Source organism: Canis lupus, chromosome 6 (genome assembly GCF_003254725.2).
Source record: "Canis lupus dingo isolate Sandy chromosome 6, ASM325472v2, whole genome shotgun sequence".
Classification (NCBI taxonomy): Eukaryota; Metazoa; Chordata; class Mammalia; order Carnivora; family Canidae; genus Canis; species Canis lupus.
Genome location: NC_064248.1, coordinates 36,977,322 through 36,995,451, shown reverse-complemented (window position 1 = coordinate 36,995,451; position 18,130 = coordinate 36,977,322). Strand labels below are relative to the sequence as shown.

At 53.7% G+C, this 18,130-nt stretch overlaps 1 protein-coding gene across 1 annotated transcript in view; it reads right to left on the bottom strand.

Moving 5' to 3' along the window:
- Window positions 1-15,406, bottom strand: part of TFAP4 (transcription factor AP-4) — a 35,550-nt gene extending 20,144 nt beyond the window's left edge. Inside the window, exon 1 of the mRNA XM_025416696.3 lies at window positions 15,297-15,406. The gene's annotated coding sequence lies outside the window, so the exon portion shown is untranslated. The remainder of the gene's footprint in view (window positions 1-15,296) is intronic.
- Window positions 15,407-18,130: the final 2,724 nt, after the last annotated feature.

Genomic DNA, 18,130 nt, shown 5'->3' with positions numbered 1-18,130 from the left:
AGAAGTCTGGGGAGCTCCAGAAATAATGGGGATCCCCTAGAGCAATGGATTCCAGAGCTCCTTTCTTCAGCCCAAGTGGCATCTGGCTGCCCTGAGGATGCTGGCCGCACAGCCCTGCCCCGAGCAAACCCTGCCCTCAACCCAGACTGGCTGGAATCCTGGATGAAGGATGTGTATGCTGAGTAGATTTACCCTCCAGCCAGGAGGGAGGGCTGGCAGCAGGACGACTGCTGCAGGTTTTGAGTCTACATAGCACCTGTGTGGAGAAGGGGATAGATTTTTCTCATTTTATTTTATTTAAAAAAAAAAAAACGATTTTATTTCTTTACTCATGAGAGACAGAGAGAGAGAGAGAGGTAGAGACACAGGCAGAGGGAGAAGCAGGCATCATACAGAGAGCCTGATGTGGGACTCAATCCAGGGTCTCCAGGATCACGCCCTGGGCTGCAGGCGGCGCTAAACCGCTGCACCACAAGGGCTGCCCAATTTTTCTCATTTTAAAATTTTTATCCGTCATGTGTCTGGAATTCTGCTCTTCTCTTTGGACAGATGATGTGCTCATTTCCCTTTGCTGTGTAACTCCCACAAATATTTTTTAAATATTTTATTTATTTATTCATGAGAGACACACAGGGAGAGGCAGAGACACAGGCAGAGGGAGAAGCAGACTCCCTGTGGGGTGCCCAATGTGGGACTCAATCCCAGGACCCCGGGATCGTGACCCGAGCCAAAGGCAGATGCTCAACTGAGCCACCCAGGTGCCCAAACTTCCACAAATTTATTGGTTTAAAAGAGCAGCCATTTAGGGGCACCTGGGTGGCTCTGTCGGTTAAGGTTAAGTGTCAGACCCGATTTCTGCTCAGGTCATGATCTCATGAGTCATGCGATGCAGCCCCTCGTCTGGGTTCTGCACTGAGCAGGGAGTCTGCTTCTTTCCTTCTCTCTTTCCCTCTGCCCCTCTGCTCTCTCTCTCTCTAAAATAAATAAATAAATATTTTGGAAAAAATCTTATAAAGGGGATGCCTGGGTGGCTCAGTCGGTTAAGCATCTGCTTTCAGCTCAGGTCATGATCCCAGGGTCCTGAGATCAAGTTCTGCACAAGGCTCCCTGCTTCTCCCTCTACCCCTCCCCACTGCTCATGCTCTCTCTTTCAAATAAATAAATAACATCTTTTTATAAAATAAAAAAAAATTTTAAGGGCACTCATTTATCATTACTTAGTTCAAGAGGTCAGAACGGCCAGGTAAGGGATCCCTGGGTGGCGCAGCGGTTTGGTGCCTGCCTTTGGCCCAGGGCGCGATCCTGGAGACCTGGGATCGAATCCCACATCGGGCTCCCGGTGCCTGGAGCCTGCTTCTCCCTCTGCCTATGTTTCTGCCTCTCTCTCTCTCTGTGTGACTATCATAAAAAATTTAAAAAAAAAGAAAAAAGAACGGCCAGGTAAGGCATGACTGGGTTCTTGGCTTAGAGTCTCACCAGCTGAAATCCAGGTGTGGGCCGGGGCTATGATCTCACCTGGGGCTCTGATCCTCTTCCAAGCTCAGTGGTTGTCGGCAGAACTCAGTTCCTCTCAGCTGTAGGACTGAGGTCCCCGTTGTCCTGCTGGCTGTTGGCTGGGGACAGTGACCAGTTCCTAGAAGCCAATCTCAGGTCCTTGCCCTGTGCCCCCCTCCCTCTAAGAAACAGAGGGCGTCCCTCACACTGACCCTTTTCAAGCTTTGAGTCTCTAACTTCATTTTCTACAGGACAAACGTCACTGGGGGTCTTTATGAGAATCCTGCTGCCACAGGTGGGCAGGAGAAAGTTAAGAATATACAGAGAACTGGAGATGGAGCCTAAACAGGAATCTAGGGCCCCAACCCTCATTTGAGGCTTCGTCCTCCACACAAATATGCCAGGACCTGGGGGATGTAGCAGATGGCCTTTAGCGCCCCAGCATGTTCTGGTGAATATGGGAACCCCAGCTGCTGATAGCAGGCGGCAAGGGGTTAATGCCAGCTGTTGGAGGTCTACAGAAGCAAAATGCTCCTGCCAGGGAGAGATTCTGGAATGCTCTCAGGAAGGCAGAAAAAGACTCAGATAGCCCTCCTGGGGTTTGGAGCAAAGGCCAGTATCCCCAGGGCCCTGGTCCCCTTAGCTAGCCTGACAGGGAGATCTCTGGGGGAACGAGGCCAGAGACCCACGACCACTAGGGGGCGCCGGGCACACACGCCGCTTTGTGTACAAGGCTGGTGTGAACACTTTTGGGGAACCCAAGGTGGGTACTGGGGTGGAGGGGCTGACCACCCGCCTCCCCACACCCCCAAGGCTCTGCAGATCTGGGAGGCGCCCGGCTTGCCTAGGTACCCTAAGGCCCTGGCTTCCCGATGCGTGCTTCCTTCTTCCAGGTTAATCTGACTCACTTTGTCCACAAGCAAGCCCTTAGGGGGTGTGGGGGAGCTGAAGTTCACCTGTGGTATGCACCCCTGTCCCCACCTCCAGCGCTGCTCCCGGTGTCTCCAGGCATGACGCTTCAGCCCACAGGGACGGGCTCCTGCCCTCATCCCTGCTCTCCCTCCATCGTTGCGCCCTATCCTGGACCTGGTCAGCACCCAGCCCCTTGCCTCACACTCCATGGGAAAGCTTCACCTCCTTCTGTTAGGGACCCTTCCCTCAGGGAAATGTGGGACCTGATACTCAGCCCGGGGCCCTTCCCACCAGGGAATTCAGGGGGAAGTGGAGACTGAGTCTTGGGGCATTTGGTCAACATGAGAATGAGAGCAAGTCAGGGTGCCTGGGTGACTCTTGATTTCAGCTTGGGTCATGATCTCGGGGCTGTGGGGTAGAGCCCTGCATCGAAGCCACCTACATCACGCTCCAGGTCTGCTTGGGATTCTGTCCCTCTCCCTCTGCCACCGCTCCCTCATGCCGTGCACTCTGTCTCTCTCTCTCTCAAATAAGTAAAAAGAAAGAAAGAAAGAAAGAAAGAAAGAAAGAAAGAAAGAAAGAAAGAAAGAAAGAAAGAAAGAAAGAGAGAGAGAGAGAGAGAGAGAGAGAAAGAAAGAAAGAAAGAAGAAAGAAAGAAAGAAAGAAAGAAAGAAAGAAAGAAAGAAAGACAGACAGACCAGAAACCTAAAACCAAGGGCATGTGGCCAGAGAGGGCAAAGTTTGAGCAGAGGCACACAGAAATCCAGGAGGGAGTATTTGGGGTTCAAGGGAAAGGTACAAAGCATAGGGACACTGTTGAGCTCGGCGAGGGTGTCCAGCATTTCTGGGCCATCGGCTCTCCTCCGAAGGAGTGGACAGGGATGGGGAGAGAAGGCAGGACAAGTCCCATTTGAGGGTAGAAAAGGATGGGCCTGGAACGGCCGAGTCAGGGAAGGGACAGAAGCGGCTCTGATGACAGCCGACCTGGGAGGGCTGCAGGGGGGCTCTCCCCGGGCAGGGCTGGGCTCAGAGCCCCCGCCTAGGCAGAGGCACGTGTGCGTGCATCTGTGGCCTGCACCCCCATGGCCCAGTGCTGCTCTGGCAGCTTTACTCCATCCTGTCCAGTCCTCACTGTGGCACCAGACGTCCTGTGACACCCTGGGGCTGGCCCACGATCTTCCCAGCTACTCGGGGCCAGCGCAGCTCCCCCAGACCCCTCACAGCCGCCCCCAGGATGGTTCCCACACTGGCCTCAGGACTCGAGGGCTCACCTGGTACGGGTGGCACAGCCCAGGCCAAACAAGGCCTGGCGCAGAAGAGGAGCCTGCCTGGGTATGGGGCCTGGGGCGGGGGAGGTGGAGAGGTCTGCGTAAAATGACAAAGTCAAGTGCACGGCGAGATGGAACCCACAGTCTGTGGCCAACAGTCACTGCCCAGCCAGCCAAAGGAAGAAACCAATCCTCAGGGTCAGGGGAGGCTTTGGACTCAAGTGTGGGGGGAGGGGGGAAGGAGAGGGAAGCGCCCCGGAGGGGGGCCAGGCTGGAGCACAGGATGGGCCCTGTGGTGGGCTCCGTCATGGGCTGCGGCACCAGCACCGCTGGGGTTAAGTCCTGTCTGGTGCGGTGGCCTCAGAGCCGAGCGGTGGTGCCAGGAACTCAGAAGCTGCAATGTGAGAAGCAGCAGCAGAGGGGCAGGGCTGCAAAGGAGAGAGGACGGGGTGCCGGCAGGACCCTGAGGCTCCCCCTGTGCCTCGTTCCCCCCTGCCCTGTGGCTGCCCTGCCACGGCCCCCACTTGTGGGGGCCCACGGCCACGGCTGGGCCCCAAGCCCTCGGGCCGGGGTGGCAGCAGGCCTGTGGCACACATCCGGGGAAGGGGCTGAGCGCCCAGGGCAGGCAGCAGGGAAAGCACAGGGCCCGCCGGCTGTGCCAGAGCACCAAAGGGCGAGCACCAGGCCGGCCGGGCCAGGGGCAGGCTGGGGAGGGCGGGCAGGTTGCTTGGGGTCCCAACCTCAGAGGCCTGGCCTTGACACCCTCCTCCTTGAGCAGAACTGAGTCATAGGAGCCTCCCGCAGCTCCAGGGGCAAGGAGACACACAGAGCTCCCTGGCCTGTCCCCGGACTGGCTGCCAGCTGGGCTCTGCAGCAGGACCAACCGGAGGCTGGTCACTCCCCAAGTGTGTGAGGTGCTCAGTACCGAGCAGGTACCTGTCCCCCTTCTCCTGGTTGGCCCTCTTCCACCATATCACTGTACCCCCCAGGTAGCATCATTCTGACCGCCACTACCAATGGGCAGAGGCTCAGACGAGTCAAGAGACTTGCTCGGAGCCACACGCCAGAGCGTCAGAACCTGCACTGGTCTGACCAGCACACTTACCCACCACACCATCAGGTCACGTGGGAAGGCGGAAAATGCTAAATTCTCCGGGAGGTGAATGGGGGTCTACGTGCCAAATCCAAGAAAGGGAGCCCCGGGACTCCCAAGAAAGCAAGGTGATGGAGGCTGAGAGCAGCCTCCAGAGGCGGCAGGGGAAATGCCTGGTCCCAGATCCTTGGATGAATCTGCAGCAGTGGGGACCTCCCATAACCCCGAGCTGTGTCCCCAGAGCAGGTGAACAGCTCCCACCTTGACAGATCACAGAGCACCCCTGGGGCTGAGGTTTGCACGGCCCTTGTCTGCAGAGTCAGCAGCATTTACCGTGGGGCAGTACTCAGCAAGGCTAAAACTGAACGGACACACCCCAGTAGGCATCACGGGGAGCCTGCCTGGTGACCAGGAGTCAACAAGAATCCCAGTGCTTCCAGCGGCATGACCTGGACTCACCTTGGAGCCTCAGTGTCCTGATCTGCCCAAGTGGGAGCACCGGCATTCAGGGTTTCTGTGAGGATTACATGAGTTGTTTGTCAAAAAGCACTTAGAGGGATCCCTGGGTGGCGCAGCGGTTTGGCGCCTGCCTTTGGCCCAGGGCGCGATCCTGGAGACCCGGGATCGAATCCCACATCGGACTCCCGGTGCATGGAGCCTGCTTCTCCCTCGGCCTATGTCTCTGCCTCTCTCTCTCTGTGACTATCATAAATAAATAATAAAAAAAAAAAGCACTTAGATTGAAGACCTTTTTTTTTTTTTCAATATTTTATTTATTTAGAGGGAGCACATGAGCATGAGCTGGGGGAGGCTGCAGAGGGAGAGAGAACTCCAAGCAGACTCCGCACTGGGTTCAGAGCCCGAGGCTTCCGGACCCTAAGATCACAACCTGAACTGAAATCAAGAGTTGGCTGCTTAACTGAGCCACCTCGGTGCCCCCAAAAACCTTCTTCACAAAAACCTGTACACACACGTTCATAGCAGCATTATGCATAAAATATAGAAACAACCCAAATGTCCGTGGATGAGTGAATGGATAAACAAATTCTAGGTCTCGCCAAAGAAACAATGGAATATTATTTGGCCGTAAAAAGGAATGTAGCGCTGACACCTGCCACAATGTGGATGAACCTTGAAGGCATGATGCTCGGTGAGAGAAGCCAGACACAAAAGGTCACATGTCATGTGTTTCCATTTATACGAAATGTCCAGAACAGGCAAATCCATAGAGACAGGAAGCAGGTTAATGGTCGCCAAGGGGCTGGGGGAGAGAGAAGGTAGGGAGAGACTGCTGATGGATTCAGGATTTCTTTCTGGCTTTGTTTTTGTTTTTAATCAATTCTATTTTTTAGAGCAGTCGTAAGTTCACAGCCACAATGAGCAGAAGGTACAGAGATTTCCCACACGCCTGCTGCCCCTACACATGCACAGCCTCCCCCACTATCAGCACCCTCCATGTGAGTAGTTCGTTTGTTACAACTGGTGAACCTGCAGGGGCTTCTTTCCAGGATGACAAAAATATTCTGGAATTAGACGGTAGTGATGGATGCACAACTCTGTGAATGTACTAGAAACCCACTGGGCTGTACACTTCAAAAGGGTGAATTTCACAGTTATGTGAATTATATCTCAATTTTATTTTATTTATCTATTTATTTTTTAATAAAGTAGGCTCCACACCCAGCGTGGAGCCCAGGGCCTGAATTCACGACCCCGAGATGGAGACTGGAGCCAAGATCAAGAGTTGGACTCTTAACCCAGTGAACCACCCAGCTGCTCCTCTATCTCAATTTCTTTTTAAAGATTTTATTTATTTATTCATGAGAGACACAGAGAGAGAGGCAGAGACACAGGCAGAGGGAGAAGCAGGCTCCATGCAGGGAGCCCAATGTGGAACTCGATCTGGGGATTCCAGGATCATGTCCTGGGCCAAAGGCAGATGCGCTTAACTGCTGAGGTTAGACAGACATCCCTCCTCTATCTCAATTTTTTTTTTATCTCAATTTTTAAAAAGCACTTGGTATGAGCTCAGAAAACGCAGCTCCCATTACTATGTCCTTCAACTTCAGAGAATCTGTCACCTGATGACAGAGATCAATGTATTTTTAAATGCTTGACACCCAGAAGAGACCTGGGCAGAATGGTCCTGGCGGCCTGGACAACTGACACAGAGTCAGGCTAACTGCATACAGGACATGCACGAGTGACCAACAGTAGGAGCCACCGACTGCCATGTCAGCTCTGCACAGAGGTACTGAATGGATGGCCCTGGGGGACAACCCGGGGACACAAGGCAGGCAGGAAAGGCTTCTCTGAGGTGGCAGTGAACGGCCCACGAGCTGGAGGACTTGGGTGATTTGGTGGGGACGAGGGCCCACACGGACTTATGGAGGCTCAGAGGTGTGCCACTGAGCAGGGCTGGTAGCGGAGGGTGCTGAGCCCGGGGGGTGGCACGGCCATTCTAGTGCTCTGCAGGCCCCAAGCAGGTCATGGGAGGTGCTTTGTTTTGGTTCACAAATCAGTACAAAAAGCTTGCAGTAGGCTGCCCTGTGCCCCCCCAGAAGCTCCAGATCCTCAGGTTCCAGGAGAGAGAATATAGGAGATCAGCAAGTCTGGTCCAGGGCAGGGCGCCCCCATACCCACAGTGTCGAAGGACCAGACACACTGATACTGTGGCACTGGAGGGTCAGAGGCAGCCACTTGTCAGAGCCTGGGCCCTTCCTCCAGCGCCAGGTGGACCTGGGAGGGAGGAGGGACTCCAGAGGTAGGCCTGAGCCTGCAGACCCATGGCGGGGCCCACAGGCTTCTCCTTCCACCCAGCTCTCCTCTCCCTCCTGCCTCAACCCTCTGTCCTGTGTAGTCCTTTTTTTTTTTTTTTTTTTTTTTTAATTTTTATTTATTTATGATAGTCACACAGAGAGAGAGAGAGAGGCAGAGACACAGGCAGAGGGAGAAGCAGGCTCCATGCACCGGGAGCCCGATGTGGGATTCGATCCTGGGTCTCCAGGATCGCGCCCTGGGCCAAAGGCAGGCGCCAAACCGCTGCGCCACCCAGGGATCCCTGTCCTGTGTAGTCCTAACCCTGTCAGGAAGAAGCCAAATAATATAAATGCCTTGCAGGAGGGAAAGGGCCAGGCCTGCTGTGAGCACGCATGCACACACACACATACACACACGCACTACCCTTTCAGATGAATCACACAGAGCCTACATATAGAGAAGAGAAAGGGAACTAGTGAGCATTATGCCTCCTCTGGGCCAGGAAGGTGCCAAGGGATTTGCATGCACTGTCTCATTCAACCCTAAAAAGAATCCTGTGAGATTTCAAAGATGAAGAAAAGGAGCTTCTGAGAGCTTAAGGAACTTAGCCAGTGGGACACCCAGTAGGTAAAAGCCATACAGCTGAGCACAGGGCCCCAGAAGCTGGGCCTGCAGAAGCAGCTGAACAGAGTGGGGCGTGTGCTGTTTCTGCTCACCACCTGGCATTGCCTCCTCACTCCCACTTTCTCCATGCAGTTCTAGGGGTGTTGGCCCTGTACTGGGGCAAGTTCCTGAGCCAGTTCCAGTCCGTTCAGCATCTGGGATGAGCAGGCACCCAAGAAACTGAGGGGCTTGCTGGAGCCCCAGGGAGAGGCAAGCTGGGAATTCTCAGGCTTCCAGAAGCACTGGCAGGGAAAGCAGAGTAACACAGAGGACATTGCGCCAGGCGAGGAAGCCAGCGTCCTGGTGCCGTTGCTGAGCACTGGACCAGCCCAGCTCATGCGGTTATAGGAGCTGTTGAGTAACGGGTCTTTGAACCCAGGTCTGACTGCAGAACTCTCGCTTCCCTGCCCAGGCTGTTCCCATAGAGGATCTGGTCCATTAGGGGCTGGGTCTCCCCTCTCCCAGAATCCTGGGGTGGGGCAGTGTTGGACGCTCTGGGCCTCCTCCTAAACCAGCTCCATCGCTTAGTTTGACCTTCAGAGTTGGCATCTGCTTGCAGGAATCTGTCTCTCTCCTCCTGGAATTCAGCCTCCAGATGTCAGATCCAAGGCGGCAGCAGAGGCTGCACATGGCTCCCCCCCACCCCGAGTGAATCAGCTGCATTCCAAAGGTGCAAACACAGACGCCACACCCTCGGCAGCCCCGGGGCTGCAGACTTCCTCCCCAGGCCCCCACTCCCGCGCCCCTCCCCTTCTCTGCCTCTTCCCAGCCAGACCAGGCGCTGGGCTTCCTTTCCAGAGACATTCTCCTGGAATTGCAACAGAGAGAAAAAGAAAGCCACTGGGGCCAAGAGATACTCTGCTCTGCTGCCTCTCTCTCTCTCCCTCCCCCTCTCTCTCGGGCAGGAAGCGTGGACCCCAGCCCAGACGTCCCCCAGGCTGGTCGCAGCATATCGGGGTCCATCCATTCAGCAGGTACTGCAGCACCTACAATGGGAGGAACAAGATGCTGACGAGCCCTGCTGTCCTGGAGCTCGGCCCAGGGAGAGTCGACACAATTGGGTCCATCCCCGGAGGGTGGAAAGAGCCATAAAGGAAAGAAGGATTGAGACAGCCGACCGGTGACAGAGGAGGGGTACTGGGTCAGGGCCTCTCTCCGGGATGACTCACAAGCTGAGCCTGGAATCTCCGCCACTGAGCACTTGTCAGCCATCACTTCACCAGAACTAGGGCAGTGCCTGGGGAACCCCAACCACGCAGTAAGTTCTCGAGGCCATTCCCTCAGGCTTCCTATCAGAACGAATGCGGGCAAGTCTGCCTGATATTGTTTGAATAAGAACTTTGTGAAGACAGAATTCACATTCCATACAATTACCATTTTAAAGTACACAATTCAACGGTTTCCAGGGTCTCCATCTCGTTGTGTAAGACTCAATTTAGATCACTTTCAACACCCCAAAAGGATGCCCGGCACCCGTTAGCATTTACTGTCCATCACCGGCGTCCCTGGCAGCTACTCCTTGCTTTCTGCCTCCATGGATTTGCCTATTCTGGATGTTTCATATCAAGGGCATCATGCGGTATGTGGCCTTCTGTGTCTGGCTTCTTGCACTCAGCACATTTTCAAGGCTTATGCAAGCTGTAAGGTGTCAGTGCTTTGTTCCTTTTTATGGCTGATGATACTTCGCCATGTGGATGGACCACATTGTATTTACCTTTTCATCAGCTGATGGATATTTGGGTTATTTCCACCTTTTGGCCATTATAACACTGCCGTGAATGCTCCTGTACAAGTTTTTGTATGGACCTATGTTTTCATTTCTCTTGGGTAGATACATAGGACTGGAATTGCTGGATCAAATGGTATCTCTAGGGCCCCTGGGTGGCTCAGTTGGTGAAGTGCCTGCCTTCGGTTCAGGTCATGATCTGGGGGTCCTGGGATAGAGCCCCACATCCTGCCTCCCCTTCCTTGCTCAGCAGGGGGTCTGCTTCTCCCTCTGCCTCTCCTGCCTACTCATCATGTGACCTCATGAGCACACTCTAATAAATAAATAAATAAATAAATAAATAAATAAACAAAAATAAATAAATAATATCTTAAAAAAAAAAAAAAAGATTGCCAGGGCTGCTCTCACAAATTTATTAAAAAACAAAACAAACAAAAAAACCCAAAACAAAACCACATGGTATCTCTATGTTGAATTGCTGCCAGATTGTTTCAAAGTGGCTGCACCATTTGACATTGCTCCAGCGTGTGCAAGGGCTCTAATTCCTCCCTATCCTCCCCAATACTTATTATTGTTCCTCTTTCTTTTGCTCTAGCCATCCTGGTGGGTGGAAGGTGGTATCTCACTCTGGGTTTGACTTGCAATTCCCTAGTCAAGCCTGCCCTGTGGCTCACAGTGCCTCTTGTACCCCCGTCCTTCTATGCCCACACCATCCCTACCCCTGAGGATCCCAGGCCCTCCACACCCCACGTCGGGTCCTGCTGTGATCCACTTCCTCTTTCACAAGGGCCAAATCTACATCTAGACCAATTCAGTCAATGTCTACCACTTGAGGCTTTCAGGTACAAGAACAGTGGGAAGGTGAGATGGGGGTTCTGGACTGTGCCCCCAGGGCAGAGAGGGAGGAAAAGGGGTCTCTGGGAAGTTCCTATACATCTCTATCTGTGCCCCCACTAAAATGTAAGTTCTGTGAAGGCAGAGCTTCATCTGTTCACTCACTGCCACATCCGTAGTAGTAGGCATGCCAGAAATACTTGCTGAGTGAAGGAATGAACAGAAGATGGGGAAAGAAAACTGAGGTGGGGGGTTAGTGGTTAGCTCTGGCTGCTTTGAAATGAAATGCTTTCCACTGGAATCCCACTTCTGCTCTTTCATAGCTGTGTGCCCTTGGGTGAATCACTTGGCTTCTCTGGGCCTTCCTTTCCTCACCACAAAATGGGCCAAACAGTGACAATATGCCTCATAAGGGGGCACCCCCAGTGGCTCAGCGGTTTAGCGCCGCCTTCAGCCCAGGGTGTGATCCTGGAGATCCAGGATCGAGTCCCACATCAGGCTCCCTGCATGGAGCCTGCTTCTCCCTCTGCCTGTGTCTCTGCTTCTCTCTCTCCTCTCTGTATATTCTCATGAATAAATAAATAAAATCCTTTAAAATAATATGCCTCATAGGGTGGTTTTGAGAATTAAATGTGACAATATAGATCAGGCAATATTAGGTGCCAAGGACTCTTAGAGATGAGGTCATGTAATGTCAATCTTCACAAGAGCCTGATGAGACAGGATGATTATTACCAGCTTCAGTGTCATAGATGAGGAAACGGGAACTCCAAGGGCTCAAGTAATCTGTGGGGTCATAAGGCTGGTTAGGGAAAAACCAGGATCTGAACCAAGAACTCAACTCTTGTCAGGGGCACAGACCTGGCTGCATGGCCCCTAACATAGATGGAGGAATGCTGGGCTATCCCTGAGCAGGGGACAGATGAACTGGTCCAGAGGGGCACCTGCCCATTCAGCAGATGCTCCTAGGCACAGTGTTAGGCTCTCAGCAAAGGGGGCCAGTCCAGAGACCCTTGATGCAGGACTGGCGTGAGAGATGCTGCCAAAGCAGAAGTTGAACATGCAAGAGAGGGGCACCAGGCTGGCTCTGTCCATACAGCATGCAACTCTTGATCTCAGGGTCATGAATTCAAGCCCCACATTGAGCATGGAGCCTACGTAATTCGGGTCAGTGGTCGTGAAGATGAAAGGGTACTAATCATTTTATCAATAAGGGAGAGCATAAGCAGGTTCCTGGCAGGGAAGCCGGGCTACCAACAAGACTCCCTTAAACATGGCAGGCGCTCTTTCCTCCATCAGAATATGTAGCTTTGGGAAGGAGCCATATAGAACCCACGCCAGCTGGACCACATTGGGTGACAGGTGTGACCAGATTTCCCTCAAATCAAAGGGTTTATGCAGGAAGAGCCCCAGTGGCTTAGCGTAGGGAAGACATCAAGTTAGTCTCTAGAAAAACCACCCTGGAGGCTGAGTAGAAATACTGGGGAGAGGGATGGGCATTCCCCTCACTTTTGCCTCTTCAACTGAGGATGCACTTGGTCTTTTTTTTTTTTTTTTTAAGATTTTTAAAATTTATTTATTCATGAGAGAGACAGAGAGAGAGAGGCAGAGACCCAGGCAGAGGGAGAAGCAGGCTCCATGCATGGAGCCCGATGTGGGACTCGATCCCGGGTCTCCAGGATCAGGCAGGCCCTGGTCTGAAGGCGGCCCTAAACCGCTGAGCCACCAGGGCTGCTCAGAAGCACTTGGTCTAAGGATGGAGACTTAAGGAACACCTGCCTTCAGAGGCCACAGGCACACAGGAAGACGGTATAGACCCTAAAGGGCTTTGGAGGTGCAGAACCATGGGCTGCTGGAGAAGCAGTGGAGAGGTGTCTATGCAAAGTGCTTTAGGGGCAGCTCAAGACAGGACAAGGAGCTCAGAAGTAAGCGGGTGATGTAGGGCAGACTGCTCTTCTGGGAAGCTTGGCAGGGGAGGGCTGGGGACAGGCCTATCACTTGAGACTCCATCATTTATTTTAAACAGGGGAGAAGCTCAGCTGATGACAGCGCTCCAAAGGAGACTGGAATGCGTTTAAATTCAGTCATGGAAAACCATTACACACACCAGGCTCTGGTCTGCTAGAAAGCTCCGGAAGGGGTTTCTCGTGGCTGCCTGGCTGGGGGGTCCAGGACAGAGGTTTTCCAGGTTGAGTTAGAGGACCACATGCAACACAACCATTTGGGAGCTTGTTAAACACACAGACCCCTGGGCTCTGCCCCAGACTTAGGGGTCAGCATATCGAGTTTAAAGGGGCTGCTGGGGCTCCAAGACTCAGAATGTTGCCAGAGAGGCAATGAGTCCGCAGGGAGGGAGGGACCAGCTCAATATGAAACAATGTACAGAAGGTGACTGTTCACCAGCCCTGGCCCACATGGGTTACTTGAGGGGTAAGTCTCAACTCTCATCTCCTTCTGGCATGCTACCCACCTAAGTCTCACGACCTAACTCCCTCTGCCTGGGCACCCCCACACTCAGAGCCCACCTGGTCAGTGGCCACAGCTCCAGCGGCCCCCTTGGTTCAAGGCCAGGACTCATGCATCCTATGGACTCAGCTCCAAGACCAAAGACCCAGACCTCATGAGGAGGAAGCCCCTGGCTGGATGACCCTGCCAGGGGTCCCAAGGTGCCTCTGGGCCCACCTACAGCAGTCCTGCCCTAAGGAAGGACTGACTTGATTTGGCCTAGATGCAAAAGCCTGGGGACAAAGCCCAAGTACTGTGCAGCACAGAAGAAAACAGCAGAAATAGAAGGTGTCTCTGTCCCCTTTGGTCATCATCCACAGAGTATGTGGAGGCGGGGAGGGGTCCCCAAAACAAAAGTATATCCCCTCTGCTGGGGTGAATCAGCTCTCTGAGGCACAGGGCTTGGGAGCCCAACCACTTGCACTTGGATCCCATCTCCTGCTACCTGACAACCATGTGCTCTCAAGCAAATCACTTAATCTGAGCCTCTTTGTCATCTTTTTTTTTTTTTTTCTCATCTTTGAAATGCACCTGACAGTAAGCACCCCTGTGGTCCCCTTATCATCAGGACCTCGGACTGGTGACCTAAGGCTTGAACACAAAGCTGCGTCCCACTCCTAACCTCAGGGCTATGTTTCATGCCCCAGCCCAAAAGCCAAAACTGGAAGCCGTGTTAGGCAGAAGGGGTAAATTGCCTAAGATCCGCCATCCCTGCCCCTATTAGAGAAACCCACAGGCCTTCTTGGGATCAGAGGCACAGGCAGGTCTTCAGAGGAGCATAAAAACATTTCCCCGGCCCCACAGCAGAGAAGCAGTCAGCATAGCCAGCAGAACCTGGACTGGCAACCCTGAGGTCCTTTCCCACCCGTCTGGGCAGTGGTCAGAGAACCCGGGTGCTGGTGCAGACTTGGGTGGATTTCGTGTGTATGTTTTAATTGCTCCAGGCTCACGGGGATGTTTGAGTGATTCTGCTAGTCCTGCAGTCCCTGGCGGGTACACACACAGCCTGCCTGGCTGGCACCGCCTTTGTTACTGCTTGGGAGCATTCAGCCATAAGGGGCTCCCCCCTCCCCCCACTCCCAGAAGCAGCAGGCTCTGGGCCTTCCACCCTCCCTCCCTGAAGCCACTTGTACCTGCTCCAGAGCCTGGAGGGGTGACAAGTGCTTCCCAGACAATAAGAGACTCCCAGGAGAACAGACATCCTCAGAGCCTCCTGCTACACCCTTGTTCAGTGCACTGATTTAAGGCTCGGTTTCAGGGCCCCCATCTCTGGGTATGCATTACAGCAAGCTGGCTTTTAGGCCCATTAGGGGCATAAAGGGCCTTGCCTGCCCATCCTTCATTTCAGGAGGTCAGTCACCCCATGCCTTTCCCTTTAGGAAAGGAACTGAGGCCCGGGGTACAGGACCTGTCTTGGGCAAGATCACCCCACCCTGGGTCTCCTGGGTGTGTTTCAGGCAATGACATCAATCTCCTCCGGGCTCCAATGCTGTGTGACTTTGGGCAAGTTATTTAACCTCTCAGACAATGGTACTGTCCAGGCCAGGCTTGTCTGGAGCACTGATGGAAATTACACGCTCTTACACCTGACCCATTACTATCATTATTCCATCCTTCTCATCCTCTCCTCCCCCCACTCCAGCCAGGGCCCTGGGGCCCCTCAAATCTGCAGGCACAGGCCGGGGCCCCCCGCCCCCCACTCCCCGGCTTCTCCTCAGGGACCCTCCCAGGCCTCTTCCCTGCTTTTGTCCTCGCTTTCACGCTCAGACACGCGGGCCGTGCTACGGCTTCGCCGCGCCGGCCCAGTCGCCCTGGGACGACAGCCCTCTGAGGGCAGAGCTTCTGCAGCACCGTCCCCGCGGCTTGCGGGCGCTGGAGGGCACCAAGGGGCACGATGCAGGGAGCACGGCCCGGGGCCCCACGCCGTCCTCTGGGCAGCCAGCCGGAGCCGAGGCTGGAGGGGCGCCGCGCGCGGGGTGGGGCGGCTGGCGGCAGGACGCGGGCTCCGGGGGGCGGCGCCGGGGACAAAGGGTGGCCCTACCTGTGCGGGGGGCGCGGGCACCACCCCCACCGCGGATCCGGCGCGCGCCCGCGAGGTCACGTCCCGGGCGCGCCGGCCGGAAGGAGGCCCCCGCGCGGGGCGGGGCGGGGCGCGCGGGGCGGGGCTTCCGCGGGCGACCACGCCCCTAGGACGCGGGGCCGCCTCGCACTTCCGCTCGCAGGGGTCGGCTCATTCATATTTATGAGGCGGGCGAGGGGCGGGCCCGGGCTCCCGCGGCGCCCCGCCCCCGGGCCGAGGATCCCTCCCCGGCGGAGGCTCCGGCCCCAGTGGGGCGCCCCCGGCTTCCGCCTCCGGGAGGGAGTTTCCACTTGGTCACAACTCAAAAATGTGTCGCTCCCGCTCCTCCGCCCCCTCGTCTCTGCCCTGGGCTGGGGGTCTCCTCCCTCGGAAGGCGAGGGGGTGGGGTCAGGGGAGGGGCGGCTCCTCCTTCCCGGGCAGGTCCACTAGGAGGGGGTCGACCCTTCCCCTTCTCCATTCCTCCAATTTAGCGCTTGTAATAACTTCATTTTTTTTTAATAACTTCATTTTTATTTATTTTTAATTTTTTAAAGATTTTATTTATTCGTGAGAGACACAGAGAGAGAGGGAGGCAGAGACATAGAGAGAGAAGCAGGCTCCATGCAGGGAGCCGGATGGGGGACTCGATCCCAGGACACCGGATCACGCCCTGGGCTGAAGGCAGACAGACGCTTAACCGCTGAGCCCCCCAGGCGTCCCTAATCCTCATTTGTATTTATTATTTATTATTATTATTATTTTTAATCCTCATTTTTAAAGCAAAATAATAGTTCTACTTTATTGAGCGCTTACTCTGTGCCAGGTACTGTGGCACTGTGCCTCTTTTTTTTTTTTTTTTTTTTGGCACTGTGCCTTTTATATGAACTACCTTCTTTCAATCCTCTCAAGGGTCCAACTGAAGTTAAATACATTTATCATGCCCAGAACTCGGAAAAGTTGAGTGACTTACCCACTATCACACTGCTGGCCCTGAGCTTTTTCCGCAAAGGTTGGTACTGATGGGTTGTGGGAGGGGGCAGGAGCTAGCCCCCCCAGCGCATTTAGGAAATGAGCTTACCTAAGGCCCTCCTGGCTGACTGGGGGTGGCTGAGGGGTGTATCTGAACTCCCCATTGGAGAGAGAAGCAACCATTGGAAACCAAAGCATGATGGCAGGACAGGCTACAATTTGCCAGACCCGGTACAAAATGAAAAGGTGAGACCCTGTGTTCCAAAATCATTAAGAATTCCAAGAGGGTGACAGCAGAACATCCAACCAAGCACCCGCTCTGCTTAAGTACCAGGCTTGTGGGCCTGCACAGGTGAATGTCCATGAAGTTGCCTGACAAAGCAGTCAGGGGCTCTTCTTCTAGGTGCTGAAAAGCCAGCAGGGACACCCCCACCCCCAGTGTCACCTCACCCATGCCTGCCCCCCAGCCCAGGAGCCTCACCTCCATGCTAGCATCCAGAATGCTCCAAGAGCTGAGCATTTCAGGCCCTCTAGAACTGGATTCCTGGGGGTTATATGAGTCCTGTGAAGAGAGTGTGTCCTAAACCTGAATGACCCAGCTGGCCCTTGTGGCTGTGCCTCCTGGACATTCTCAGCCCGGGCCACGTGGACAGGTGGGCTGGCTCATACTTGCCAGACCCAGCACAGGACTCAGTTCTGACTCGAAGCCCTCTTTTCTCACTGGAGCAGGGTGTGAGGAGCAGCCAGGGCTGTTTCCCAGAATAAACACCCCACCCATAGTCAGCCCCAGCCCTGCAGGCACAGCAAGCCAGCGCCAACGGGAGAGCTCACCAGGCCAGAGCTCAAGGTTAATAAGTCACCCTGATCTCACTCCCTCCATCACTCCATCCTTGTTCTTGGGCCCTGGCTCACAGTGGGCTGTAGGCTTCGTTTATAACAATAGCTACTATTTGTTGCATTCTTTCTCCCCACCAGACTTCAGGAAGGCCTCATGTGCCCTCTGCACTGAGGCTCACACAACCCCATAATAGGCATGAGGATCACCATTTCACAGATAGGGATAATAAGGCCCAGGGAAATTTCATGGCTTAGCTAAGATCAAGGGCTAGAGTTTAGAGTTTGCTGCTATCCATCCATCCCGGTTCCTGTTGTCTCCTACATCTACAATGTAGGTTATAGGGCTCACTTCTTTATGCCATCTTGTATTATTTACTTTCAGCTCCTTGAATAGATTAAAGGCTCTGGAAAAACAGGAACTGTGCTTTTACCTCTGAGTTTCTCTGGACCCAGCATTGTGCGCTAATTGAAGAGTCCTTTACTAAGTATCTATGTTGTGCAGGGCACCCTCTTTGCAGTGTGCACATCTGTGAATGAGGGAGTTGCGTCCCCTCTGGGTACTGATAGGTGAGGGGTCCCCACCAGACTGGGAGATCTTTTCTTTCTTTCTTTCTTTCTTTCTTTCTTTCTTTCTTTCTTTCTTTCTTTCTTTCTTCTTTTTTTTCTTTTTTTTAAGATTTTACTTATTTATTCAATCCCGATGTGGGACTCGATTCCTAAACTGGGATCACTCTCTGAGCCAACAGCAGATGCTCAACCACTGAGCCACCCAGGCGTCCCCAGACTGGGAGATCTTAAAGACATGGGTAGGGTTGCCTAGCCTAGTGCACATAGTAGGCCCTGAATAAATGATGAATAAACACACAATAAGAGCTTAATAAGCATCTGTTGAATAAATTGGAACCTATGGGATATTTAATAAATTTTTATTGTTGAAGGTTTAGGAGACCAGATTCAGCCTCCCAAATATATCTGTCAGCAATTATCTTAGCTCAGGCTGCTATAACAAA